The sequence below is a fragment of the Numenius arquata genome, chromosome 2 (assembly GCF_964106895.1).
Source record: "Numenius arquata chromosome 2, bNumArq3.hap1.1, whole genome shotgun sequence".
NCBI classification, from domain to species: Eukaryota; Metazoa; Chordata; class Aves; order Charadriiformes; family Scolopacidae; genus Numenius; species Numenius arquata.
The window spans coordinates 13456873-13469808 of record NC_133577.1 but is presented as its reverse complement, the minus strand read 5'-3'; the positions used below and the strand labels follow the sequence as shown (position 1 = coordinate 13469808).

The 12936-nt window shown below is 42.9% G+C and overlaps 1 protein-coding gene across 2 annotated transcripts in view; it reads left to right on the top strand.

The window, feature by feature from the left end:
• LOC141476810 (SAM and SH3 domain-containing protein 1-like) overlaps positions 1-12936 on the top strand; it is a 560858-nt gene that overhangs the window by 434475 nt on the left and 113447 nt on the right. The window lies entirely within an intron of this gene.

The following is a 12936-nucleotide window of genomic DNA, read 5'->3' as shown; positions in this document are numbered from 1 at the left end:
CGGGGCGGCGCTGGGCGCTGGGCTCGGCCGTGGGACGGACGGGACGGGACGGGGTGGGCGGCGGAGCCCTGGCCGGGGCGGTGGGTTCCCCCGGGCCGGCACCTGCTGCGGAGCGTGGCCGGGGTGGAGAGGGGTGTGCGGGCCGGGGCGTCCCGGGAAAACTTCAGCCATGTGTTGCGTCGCTGAGGGCTGTAACTACAGCCCCGCAGCGCGCTCTCCGTAACCTCCCCGCGGCTGTCACGATAGGAGAGGCGTCTGGAGAGATGGGCTGGGGCTGTTTACCGGAGCCGACCGGCCCCCGCGCTTGTTTACCCGCCCGGCGGCGCGGCTGTAGGCCGGTCCGTGGGCGCTTTGTTTCCTGTTGCTCCGGCCCGCTGGCGGGTTCGGTTAAATTTGGGCGAAAGGCCGGGTTTGTTGTCGTCGTCGCCGCCGCTTTTGCGTTCCACGCACGTGTTTTCGGCGTCCCCGCGCGCGTGGGGTCGCTGCCGCGGGGCGCAGCCCTCCCGTGGGGCATCCCCTGGACCCCGTCCCCGGTGCCCTGCTGCGCTCCCGGGTGCCGGTGTGGGAGCTCTTATTCCGGGTGGTTTTTTTTGGGAAGCGAGTTGCTCGGTGACGGCCCGCGGAGTTTCTGGGCTGGCGATCTCCCGAGGAGGGACTAATCCTCGTAATTCACTGGTCGCAAACAAAAGGGATGGCCCCAGTAACAAGGGCTCAAGGAATTATGTTTGGTGGGCACGCAATGTACCGACAGGACGGGCTGGATGGCAAAACAGTAAAAATACAGGAAGGGTCAATTCTCTATTTCTACTTGCAGCGAGAGAATAATATTTACTTTAGGTGCAGGATGATAATTAACGCAGAGAACTGCCACTCAGCAAAAAAAAACAAATACTAATGTTATATATGTACTGGAGCTGGCAGTTTTCCAGTGACACAGGAATGTGGTAATCAACAGTGGAGTGCCTGTTTATTCACTTTAAAAGCAAATGAATAGGCTCGATGCATATTAATTTTTGTTGTTAACATTTAAGCAACAGATATTAAAGAATATTATGAGAAACACCTCTTGGAATACTACTGCAGAATATAACAAATGGTAAACCTGTAGGATATAATTCAGAAGTGTTATAGAACAGAGAATTTAATTAGCGTCATGGACTTTATTGTTAATATCCAAAGTAAGATTAAAAAACCCCGCCTCATTCCTTTTCTTCATAGCAATTCTCCACTGACATGACATTCAGTTTAATAGCACCCGACTGCGTACTCTCTTTCACTGTTAATGATTTTAATCTAAGAATGCAAGCAGAGTCAGTTCTGCCAGTTTGTAGGGAGCACACAGTTGGTACTTTATGAACAGCCTCTTTCTCTCTCTTTCTGGCAGGTTTCAGTACTGCGTTTAGAAAGAGCAAAGTGCTATTGGATGCCTGGGAAGGAGTGTTGGAGGAGGCCAAACCAACAGCCTTAGTGTGCTGGAGCTCAGTGCAGAAAAAGATCTGATTCTCACACAACTAATAATTTGAATAGGTTTCTTCTGGCTGTACAAGCTAGTTTCCTCCCCAGGAAAACAGCTATTTAATTATTATTTGTCTTCTAATAAAACAAAGTAATTTGTCGTAGAGTTGGTCTGCTTTACAGGGAGGAATCATCTTGTAACTGTGAAGTTGCTGGTTTGTATTGGTTGCAAACATCACCCAGCACTATTACCTGTCCTTACTGCAGTGTTTTGTGTTGCAACACAATTATAAATATGACAAGACACCCTTGTGGGTCTCAAATATGTTGTCATTATAACATATCTGAGTGAAGACAGAAGCTTTTCTCACTGCAAGCTGTCAGCTTTCTTCAGATTTAAGACTTCTAAAAGTCGTTGCGGCTGCAAAACGTGTCTTAATGTGAACAGAGTATAAACTTACTTTGTGCTCAGTCCTTGTCTGAAGGTAAGAAAGAGGTAGCTCCAGCGCATATGTCACTGCTTGTCTTTTCAGTACATAGTGCTTTGACTTTTTCAAACCTTTGTTGCAAAAGGCAAACAGTAGACTAGATCAGTGGTTTTCAAATACAAGCCTGTAGATGGTTCGTTGTGGTCCATGAGGCCATGACAGCGGCCTGCAGAGCCGACTTACATCTTTCATATGGTGAATTAAGTAAGAGTATGGGCCTTAAATTCCTGGGATTTACAGTAATTCACTGTCCAAAGCGTTTAGGGGGCACAGAGGTAGACATTGGAGTGATTCTGTGGGAACGGCTCTATGAACCAAGAAGTTGGTACGGTGATACGCTGGTAGGTTGGCCCTGAAACAGCTTGAAAGATACCAAAGGAATGCACTAACAGGAAGGAAGAGCCAGGATCTTGGGAGGGGAAAACTAGAATGAAAGGAAGAAAGAAGGTGATCATCAAAAGTTTGTTCATTGAATGAGAGAGAAAATTACATTCTTAAACAATGATCATAAGATGATGCAGGTTAGAAAGGACCTCAGGTGGCATCTAGCCTGACCTTGAGCTGAAGCAGGGAGAGCTCTGAAGCCAGGATAGGTTGCTTGGGGCTTTATTCAGTTGGGTCTTGAAAACCTCCAGGGGCAGAAACTGCACAACCTCTCTGTGCAGCCTGTTCCACCACTTTGCTGTCCTTACGGTGAAAAAGTTGTTCTTTGTAAAAATGATGAAATATTTGATTCTGTCCTCCTTATACTGAAGAGTTACTGCAGTGGGGAGGAGGAGGGGGAAGGTGTTACCTTCTTCCCACTGGCCTTTGTGGGGGCATGGTGGTGGTGTCTCCTCGAGGTGCAGATGTAGGAGGAGAGGCCATGCAAGTCAGCCCAGGTGGTAGATTGGGTGCTGCAGTTACTTAAAATACAAATTGAGCCCCTCTTCCTCAGTGGATAAATCTGTTTCATTGTTTGTGTACATTTAGTTAGGTTCCTTAAAATAGGACCTCATTAGCAGGAACCTGTGATGGCAAATCCCAGGTCCGGAGGGGAAGCAAATACTTTTCAGGTGCTGCTTGTAAGCAGCGTATTTTATGGACTTTGAAGTCCCATAATAACTCTCTCTATATTTGACAAATATTGAACATACTTGCAGTTGTACCGGGATTTTGCTGAAGCAAATGTGACTTTTCCCTTTTGCACTTATTTTAATGAAATATTCCATAGTTGCAGCTGTGGCATAAGCACCTCAAAGCTATTTGTGCTGTTAATGGAGCTCAGTAGATAACATAATTATACTTAAAAGCTTTTCCTTAGTCTGCAGCAAGCACATGTTGGAATGTACTGGTTAATTATAATTTGCCATGTCTCAAAGCAACAATGGATGGTGGAAGTGTGTTAAGGTTTTGGAGAGAGCTTGCAGTGGTAGTGGCAACAGCAAACTCTTGTACGTGGTCAGATCTGGGAAAAAATCCTAATGTGAAGTGAAAATCATGAACTTTATTCTTTTAAATATGTGCTTTCAAAACATGGGCTATTGACCTTAGTATGGAGAAGACACTCCAGTGTCTCTCTTGTTAGTGGGATATTTTTTCTTCTCACACACTATACAGATGGAACAGGTGTCTGGGTCAAATCCTGACATTAAGCACATCACTGTCAAAACTCTGATCAGTTTTGAGCGAGCAGGGATTTCACTGAAGAAAATGTCTATTTGTGTGAGGAGCTTTTGTTTTCAGGGGCCAAGATGCAAAAGATAAAGGAACTTGCGAGAGATGCAATGAAATCAGAAGTTGTCCCAGCTTTTTCTTTCAAGGTGATAGCTAGTTTCTTGTTTCAAACTATTGAATCAATTTTAAGAGCTAAAAAAAAAAAAAAAAAATTTATTTTTTGGTAATATTTTGCAGTTATGCTAAGAGAAAACCAGTGCTTTCCCCCACCATCTGCTGTTTGCTGAGAGAACAGAATATTTTGAGGACAATAAAGCTGTCTTGGGTTTGAACTGGGAACCCTAATATTTGCATATATAATCTATCTCGCTCTCCGTGTTTCAGTGACTATTTGAATTTCTTATCAAAGTCATAAAGAAACAAACCAAAAGAGAAAGATGCCAGCTGATAATGCTACTGTGATAACATGTAATTACATACTGGCTACCATACTTTGGGGAGAGGAATTTGATATTAAGCCAGGGAGCCTGGATATCTGGAGAGATCGGGGAAGTAGATCCCCCGCCTGATAAAAATCAGTCGGAGGGCTGCCAGGAGAAGTTACGGCAGCTCACAGCAGCTGCGGATTTCTCTCAGGATTGCTCTTCCTTAAATTGTCATTAGTTCCCCGTCACCTCCCGTGGAAATCTCTACTCCATCACCCTCCCAACGTCTCATTTGCGTGACTCCATTTCTCTGATCTCTCTTGGCACCAAGAGGCCACTCCAGCTGAAGCCATCAGCTCTCAGCTCGGCTCTGTGGAAAAGCGCAGGCATCCAAGTAGCTGCTCCAGGTAGAACATGCTTTTGAAAATGCAATATACTCATTTTTTTCTAATTTTTATTGATGTGTCTGCAAAATTGCTGCGGTGCTGTTTAATTAGCTCAAAAAGGACTTTGGGGCATTCTGATTCAACACATTTTTGTTCCGACTTCTACTTTGGAGTGTATTTTTACAGTGTGTATTAGTTGCAACAGTAGGGATAAACCCAGAAGCCCTTGCCTCTGCTTTTCAAACTAGCAGGTATTGTTTTTTCTGTTTTACAAAACCGTGGAGTATATTTTGCTTTCAAATAAAGAAATCAAAATGGGGAGTGACCGTCTGTCAGTTTTGGTGTTGGATTCAATTTTATATTTTAAACTTTACCTGTTGCATCTCCTTCCTCTCTCATCTCCATGCGGTGTTACTCCTAGCAATGCTAAGACCTTTATGAAGACAGCTAGCTCATAGAGATAACCTTTGGTCTAGGCTTTTTCTTGCACGTCAGGTCACATAACACAGATGTCTCCATCACACAGTACAGTCTCCACAAGACCCTACACAGTCAGGGATGATAAGGGGTTTTGGTTCTGGTGCCGTCCTTGTTTTTTCGTAAAAGCAAACTCTGGGTTTCCATGGCCTTTGAATTACAAAGGAAAAAGTAGAAAAGATTTTTATGTACCGGTTCTTTGTCTGCTACGACCTGTTGTTTACTAGAGGATAACTATAAATTTAAAGGTAAACTGGAATCTTGGTGATAAATTCTGTTTTCCAGAGTGTTGCTGGTTTGCTGTGAACACCGGCTCCATTATCAATATTTGGAAATACTTTTTCCTCTTTTTTTTTTTTTAATGTTTTGAAAGTCAATCAACCGAGCTCTCGCCTTCTGTGAAGAGTAGTGGAATACCAGACTGATAGAATTTTCCCATAATGATGCCTTCTTCCTTTTGTGGATATGAAAAAATGGCATTGACTAAACAGAAGGAAAATGTGAAAATTGGTGTGGAAAACAAAAAAAAAAATGTTGCATATGCATGACAATGAGCACTTACAGGAATTTTATTAGGTGGACTGCAATGTATTATGCTACATGTGCTTGTTACAATTTTCTGTAGTCAGGTGAAAAACTCCTTATTTTTAGTATATCTCAGAGCAAATGACATTTTACGGAACTAGCTAATGATTAATCTAACTTAGTCTGATGCTGTCTAGAAATCGATGTAAATTAGTCCTGATTACACGAGATGCTGTGCAAACAGAGGAGCAGGAGTCAAGTGTGAGCTGAGCAGAGGGACCGGAGCGTGGCAGAGCGGGGTCACTGCTGGACGTGGCACAGAGCCGAGGGACAGACAAAACTGGCAGTGCCCGGGGCAGGGGAGTTTGAGTCAGAGAGGTGAAAGGGCTTCCTTCTCCTTCTGGACCCCGGCTGAACTGCTCTAGCTTTAGCCTTGGACTTGGCTTCTTCAGGACTTCTCTTCCTCCAGAGGTGGTGTGGTGGAGGAGAGGATGCCAGTGTGCCCAGCCCTGCTGCCGGTGCCTTCCCGGGTCACTCTCTGTCATTTGGAGTCTCTGGTTGCAGCTTTTCCTTCGGGCAGAAGCACAGGCTTTCTCCTCTTCCATTTATGCCATTATCACTGTGTTAATGATTGTAGAGCACACCTCCTGCTTGGGCTTCAGGAGGTTCAGTAACACAGCATGAATGGAATTCGCTTTGTAATGACCCAGCAAAGTGATTTGTCACAATACCTGTTTTAATGTAAAGTGCTGTTAATAATTTTCCTCTTTGGGACTGCTTGATGCAGGCAATGACTAATGAACTTGCCGCTTTGTGTGTTGCCATTATTGGTGGTGGGAGAAGGAGGAGGGAGGCATTTGTTGTGACTGTGGGAATGCTGAGGTGACTTTGCAAGAATTTGGATTCCCAGGTGTTTTGTGAGGAGATGAACGAAAAGAAGGAACTTGATTTAATATGTGCAAGTCTGTAAAAATTCAGTTTTTACTATAAAAGCATATTCTCCATTAAAGAAGTACATAGTCATGTGTTGTGTGATTAGATAAAGAGATACGAAGGGCTTTTATTTCTCCCTGTCATCAAGAGACTTAACTTTCCCATTGGCAGGAAAAAAATTAGAACGCAGTTCACTGAAACGCATTCAAACCCAGGAAGGAGTTCACAGCACAGGTTTCCATTATGGAAAATAAATGCTCTAAAAATAAAAGGAGCTGCCCTCACCGCAGTGCCGTAGCTGTGGTGTGGGTCAGGTGTGGGCACGCCGGCTCTGCTTTCATCCTCTTGAGGTGAGGGGAACGTTTTTTTCCTGGCTTACGGTAACAGCAGACTTTTCTTGTCTGCTGCCATGTTTTGAAGCGCAAAGTTTTAATGTGCTATTTTTATTTGAACTGAGATTAGTATACTAAAGTACTTAATGGTTTAAGTTTTTATGACAATGCTGGATAAGCATTTTTGAGCTACGTACTAGTTTTAGAGGTGCATTTCCTATGAAGAGTTTGAAATTGAGAGTGGGGATTGTATAACCTTTCTGGAAAACAGTTTTAAGCAGGGTATAACCAGAAAATTAGATGGACAAGCTTAAGAATATAAAACAACAATGATTTATAGATAACACTTTAAGGCTTTTTAATGGAAGGTCATAAGATAAATTGGAGAACTGGTTCCTAATACCCGTGTCAGGACCCGAGTGTGATCTGGCTGGAGCGCTGTTGCAGGTCTGCTCTGCTACAAACCCATCAGATTTTGCTGATTTGACTTCCCCGTGGCCCTGCATGAGCATGGGGATATGCTCTTGAGATCAGTTTACACGATCAGGCCTCCAGATGGGAAAAATATGGTTGTTCTTACGTGCGTGGGTAAACACACACGTTGAAGTGTACAAGCCTAGTAATATAATTATCAGGAACATAGATACATGCTTGTCTGTTTTGTTATTGTCACTTTATTTACGATGATATACAGTGCTTTTTGCTGTTTGGCAACAGCATACTAAAATTTTATACATCTGTATTCTCCACCTTCAGTATATTCTCTGTGTGTGGGAGTGTGTGTGTGCAAAGGAGATTAGGTAACTACTTAATACAATAGTAGAAGCAATACTTTGAAAGCTTTGCAGTGAGCATGAGGAGAGTCAGTAGATGGTAGTGAGAACAATACTATGCTTGTTACAATATTAAATCGAGAGTATATGAGCAATCTCTTGATTGCAGGATGCTCCTAACCCTCTCACTTGCAACTGAAGGTCTTTTTGCAGTGCTGATGGGTTTGATGGAAACAAAAGATGAAGAAAAGAACAAGAGATAAAGGGTCTAATTTCTGCCCTGTTTACATAAAAACTTCATGAGCCTAAAGCACAAAGTTTATTTATGCTGGAAGAGTGTGTGGCCCATAGGTTTTCAACAAGAAAGGAAAAAGCAACTTTTGCCATTCCTTCACAAGTTCAGCTGAGTTGAGCCTCCTGGTCCTTTCTGTGCCAGCACCAAGCTGACCCTGCTGCGCAGAGCTCGCTCTCTGCTCCACTGTCACCCTGGTCTAACTCAACGGAGGGAAAAATGGATTTGAGAGCAGTTATTGTGAGAGCTCATTGCACCACGCTGGCACTGTTAAAAGTTCTTTTAGTGAGTGTACATCTACAGTTGGAGGTTGGGTGAAAACACATGCTAGGGCTGCTTGCGTAGCATTACATTGCACTTCAGGAAAAAAGCACTTCAGGCTTTTAAGGTATTTTGCTTGCCAGAGTAGTATCTTACCGGTCATAGTATATACCTCTAGAAGTGATAGGTCATTGCTGTAGAATCTGTGTTTTTTATGCACTTAAAACTGGAGAGGTGTTTGTGTTCTGTCTATGTTTATTATCTCTGTTTATCTGTATCTGTTGCAGTTCAGAAACACATTCATCCTCCTCCAGTTTTGCACTTGCAATCTCCCAGCAGGAGCTTCCTGCATATTCCAACTCAGCTGAAAGCATTTTTTTTCCCCAGAAATTTCTAGTGCATTCCTAGGGATGGAGTGCAAATTGAAGATGGTCATTTTCTATTGCTGAGGTGAGGCTCACCTCTGCATCATCCCTGTTAGACATATTTCATATTGTTATTAATATCACTGCATAGATTTAAATGTAGTCTTCAGTTACACAGAATAATTTTTAATACTTATGAGTTTTGGAGCTTTCAGTGGTTGGCCAGCTTAGTGCAGTAGCTCTGAAAGCTGATGATAAATGCTTTGCATTTAAACTGAAATGCATCCTCTGTGAGGATGAAAATAAGAAAAATCCTGTTTTATACATACATGTGTTTGTATTCATAAATAATATGCACCACAACTTGTAGGTTGTGATTTCCATTTCATTATTAGGCCTCTTTCCCAGCACAGAATTCATGAATAACCATTGTAAAATGGGAAAAGGCAGGGGCAGACTGCACGATGTATGTCAGTTGTGGCTTCTGTCTTCAGGTTTCCATTTTCAAGATAGTTTACGCTTCAAGAACTCGATGCTTCAGTGTATTGTGGGAATATGTCGTGTTTTCTACGGAAGTTGGGGAGAACAGATTTCCACGTGCAACATTTTATCAGAGAGCTAATAAAGGTACTACATTTCAAAAGCAAAAAAAAATGGTAAGATGAGGAAATTTCCAGTCGAGGATGCAATCAAAAGCTCATGGTCAACTGTCACATTGGGGATACTAAGAAATGCAGGAGTTGATGGGCAGTGGAGCAGGGATGCTGGTGGCTGTGGTACTAAGCCACATTGACTGGTTTCTGACCTGTTCTTCGTTGAATTTACATGATGCTTCATGTCAGACAGGACTGATTAGATTCAGAACAGGTATTTGGTTTTGCTGTATCTCTGGCATATAAATGCGGGGTTTTTTTTTCATCGCAGCAAACAGTGGGGGATCTCCACCACGGAAGCTGTTTTTGTTCCTGCTTTACCTGAGGTCGCTTGCAATTTGCCACTGATTATGGTGGAAGTAAGAGCAGGCTGCTTATATCCCTTGAAAAACATGGACCACAGAGGTGGCTCCAGGTACCTCAGTGAAGGTGCGCAGTCACTCATGTCCTTACATGACCAGAGCGCCGGTGTGGCTGTAATGGCAGGTAGAAACCTCTCTTTCCCCCACTGGATGCATTTCCTTGGGTCTGCCTGTTTGCGTTTCACTGGAGAAAAAGGGCTGAGTAAAGGCAGATGTCCTGCTGGCGGGGCGTGTTGTGAATCTCCACACGTGGCAAATTCTTTGGACATTTTTCTCTGTTTTTACATACCATACTTCTCTGAGGTTTTCCTTCTAGAGGAAAATGGCAATTTGTGGTGTCTCTTCTTAATTACCCAAATTTCTCTGTCAGCATTCCAGCTTGTATGTGGAAGTTCCCACCTTGCTTGCTGTGCGCTGTACAAATAAAAATTGGAAGATGCATATTTTCTGTTTTTATTTTATGATGATGTGTCCTGCTTATTGTTTGGGGAAAGGTCTATTTTATTTCTTGTTTCATCAGTAGAGACTACTCAGCTGTACATAGTGCAAAATGGTTGTCAGTCCTTAAAAATTCTGTTTTCCTTGTTAATTACTTCTGCCTTTATTCTGAGTGTTTTGCAACAAGGCATGAAATGGAGTCTAATCCTTTGTCGTCCTTCTCCACTGTGGTGGCGTGTTCTGTTGTGTACCTAATTGAAGGGGTACTGGGATGAGTTGGCTTGGTGAGGTATATTGTTTCTTGCTTGGCCTTGATCCAGCAATGTATTGTTTAGATTTTGCGTCCGGGAGTGAGTATATACATGCAGATGGATAAAATTTGTAAAACCTAAGCTTCACATGATAGCGATCTAAACTCAGGAAGTTAACAGAGAACATAAGGTCAAGGACTTAATCAAAATATTGGCGTGATGATGAAGAGTTGCTTCATACTGCATATGGTGTGTGTTCATGCATAAACAGGAATGAAAAGGGATGCTTCTGCATACCCTTGTTACAGACCTATTCATGATGAGTCTCATAGGGTTTGATCAGTGTGGAGATTGAGTTCCTAATTACTACAGTTGAGGAAAAAAAGAGGTGGATGTTCACAATATTGCTTTTTCTTTCTGATGGAACAGTAGTTTCTTCAAGTAATCATTGCCAAGTTACTTGTGCTTTTTAATCCTCGTCTCAAATGTACTTGGAATACAAAATATTGTACAAATTCTCATTTTTCATCTGCCAAACCTGATTACAGCTATTGTAAAGTGTTTACAGATAGTTTATTTTGCAAACTTCCATGAAAAAGAGAGGGGAGGGAGGTAACAAAGTATGTTTAGCTCCTCTCTGGCCCTTCTGCCTTTCTTAGGTAGATCTGTTGCTGTGTGGGTTTGAGCAATATTAAAAAAAAAATAATATTTTTTTTTCTCCAGACTCATGCTTCTCTTAGGAAAATACTTCTCATAAAAAGAGGCAACAGAGGGATGGAGGTGCAGTGACTCAGAATTGTTTTTCTGTGGCTAGAAAAGTGAAAAGAGTCCCAGCTGAGAAGAGTAACTTGCAACTGTTAGGAAGAGGGATTTAGGAGGATCATGTGAAAGGAAGAATTGCCGCCTTCATGGCAGGAAATGGCTGGAGCACGCACCGGGACCTCGGCAGGGGAAGGTCAGCACGCAGGCTGGCTTCGGGGGGGTCCCAGGGGAGGTGGCTGAATGGTGTGGACGGGCGGGGAGCACGTGGGAAGTAAATAATGGAGATTTAAGCCTGGTTCAGAAATGACAGGGCTCGCTTCAGGTGCTGAGTAGGGATATCAGAGGGCAAAGTAAGCCTTTGTGTCTCGCTGGTTGCACCTTGTTTTGGTTTTGCTTAAAGACAAATACAGGCTATAGGTGGGTAACTGTTGATGCGCGTATGAGTCACGTAAAATTATGCCATTCGGGTATTGCTAGTAGATGCTTCAAATGGATAATTTGTAGCAGAGGGCTGGCTGGCTAAAAGAGGCTGAGGGTGTGATTTACTATTTTGCTAGAGACAGTCTGATGCCCAGACTCCCTGTTCACACGTAACTCATTCGAAACCAACCTTTGCATTTCGAGTTGCACCTCTCAAGCTTTGACAAGATCTCCACATTTGAAAAACATGTGATTCTCCTTTCTCCTTGAGAGACTCATACAGCGAAATCTTTGTTTCCCTTCAAGTCCTGTTTCTTTATGCATGAGGCAGTTTATTTACCGTACATCCTTTGATTGAAACTGATAATGGTGCATACTGGCAAAAGTGGTGTAACATCTTCCTTTTGCTCAGGGAGCTCCCTGCTGTTTTTGTGGCGCTTCAGATGTGTCCTGGTATGTTGGTTGTCCTCCTGCGCTTGCTGGGTTCATGGTTTGGTGTTCCCTGAGACTGCAGTCTCTTCTTTCATCTCAGAACCAGCATCTGTGAAGAAACTTCTTCCATCTGAGACTTTCTTCTCATGTTACAGTCTCTTTTACGACTAGGTGGGATGTTTTCCTTTGGCATGACTACTCTCCTGACAAATGGTTAGTTAGCGGGAAGCTCAAGTTGCTATGCATAGAGAGGTTGCTTAAGTGAGAACTTAGTTTACCCTCCAAGTCCAAGTGTCTTTATCTACAGTTGCTGTCTTTCAAGCTGTGGATCAAGGCCTTGAGTCGGTCAGAACCAGCTACTGGGTTTTGTAGAGACACACAATTTTTCCGAGCTTTATTGACAGTGGGGTTCTGCCAGCTTCTGCTTTTTATGATCTCTTTAACCCCGTGGGGTTCAAATTGTTTGGTGCTTCAGTTTGAGGTGCATCTCTGATGTGCAACACTTGAGTAATTGAGTAATTGAGACATTCAGTCTCCGGTAAAAGCAACATCTATTATCAGTGGGCAGAGGCACTGGACTGACAACACCCACGGGCTTAAGCACTTCCTTGAAATAAGCACGTAGCATCCTCCTTGTTGGGGGGCTCCTGTTGGTAGTAAATTGCATGTTGGCCCTTCAGAGAAACATGTTTGAAACACCTGGGAGGTATGGCAACCACACAGTTATTCAAGCCCAGACTCTGTAGGATTTGCTCTTTAGGTAAGCAGAAATATTTCTCTTCTATTTGGGTGAGGCCTATTAAGCCTAATTAGGAAGCGCTTTGGCAATGATGAAGCAATATGAGCACATAGGAACGCAAAAAGCCCATCTTCACTGTACACAGATAAAGGGAAATGAGCAAATAAAATATGAGATCCCAGAGTAGAAAGGATTATAAGCTGGCAAGAGATAGAGTTCTTATTGCTAGGTTGATATCCCTAATTGATACAAACATGAAGCTCTGTGCAGTCTGTGGTAGTTAAAAGATACGCATCTAAATAATATTTAAATAGATTCTTGCATTTTTAAGACCCACTGGAGTGTAATTATATTCAACTTAATTAAATGAACTGAAACCCCCTGATAACTGTGTATTACTGCTCCTAAATAAAACGCTCTCCAAAGAGACTTCAAGATGCTTAGTTAAGGCCATAAAAAACCTGAGCCCAGCGCCATGAAGTTTTGCATGAGCAGCTTTATATTTAGTTCA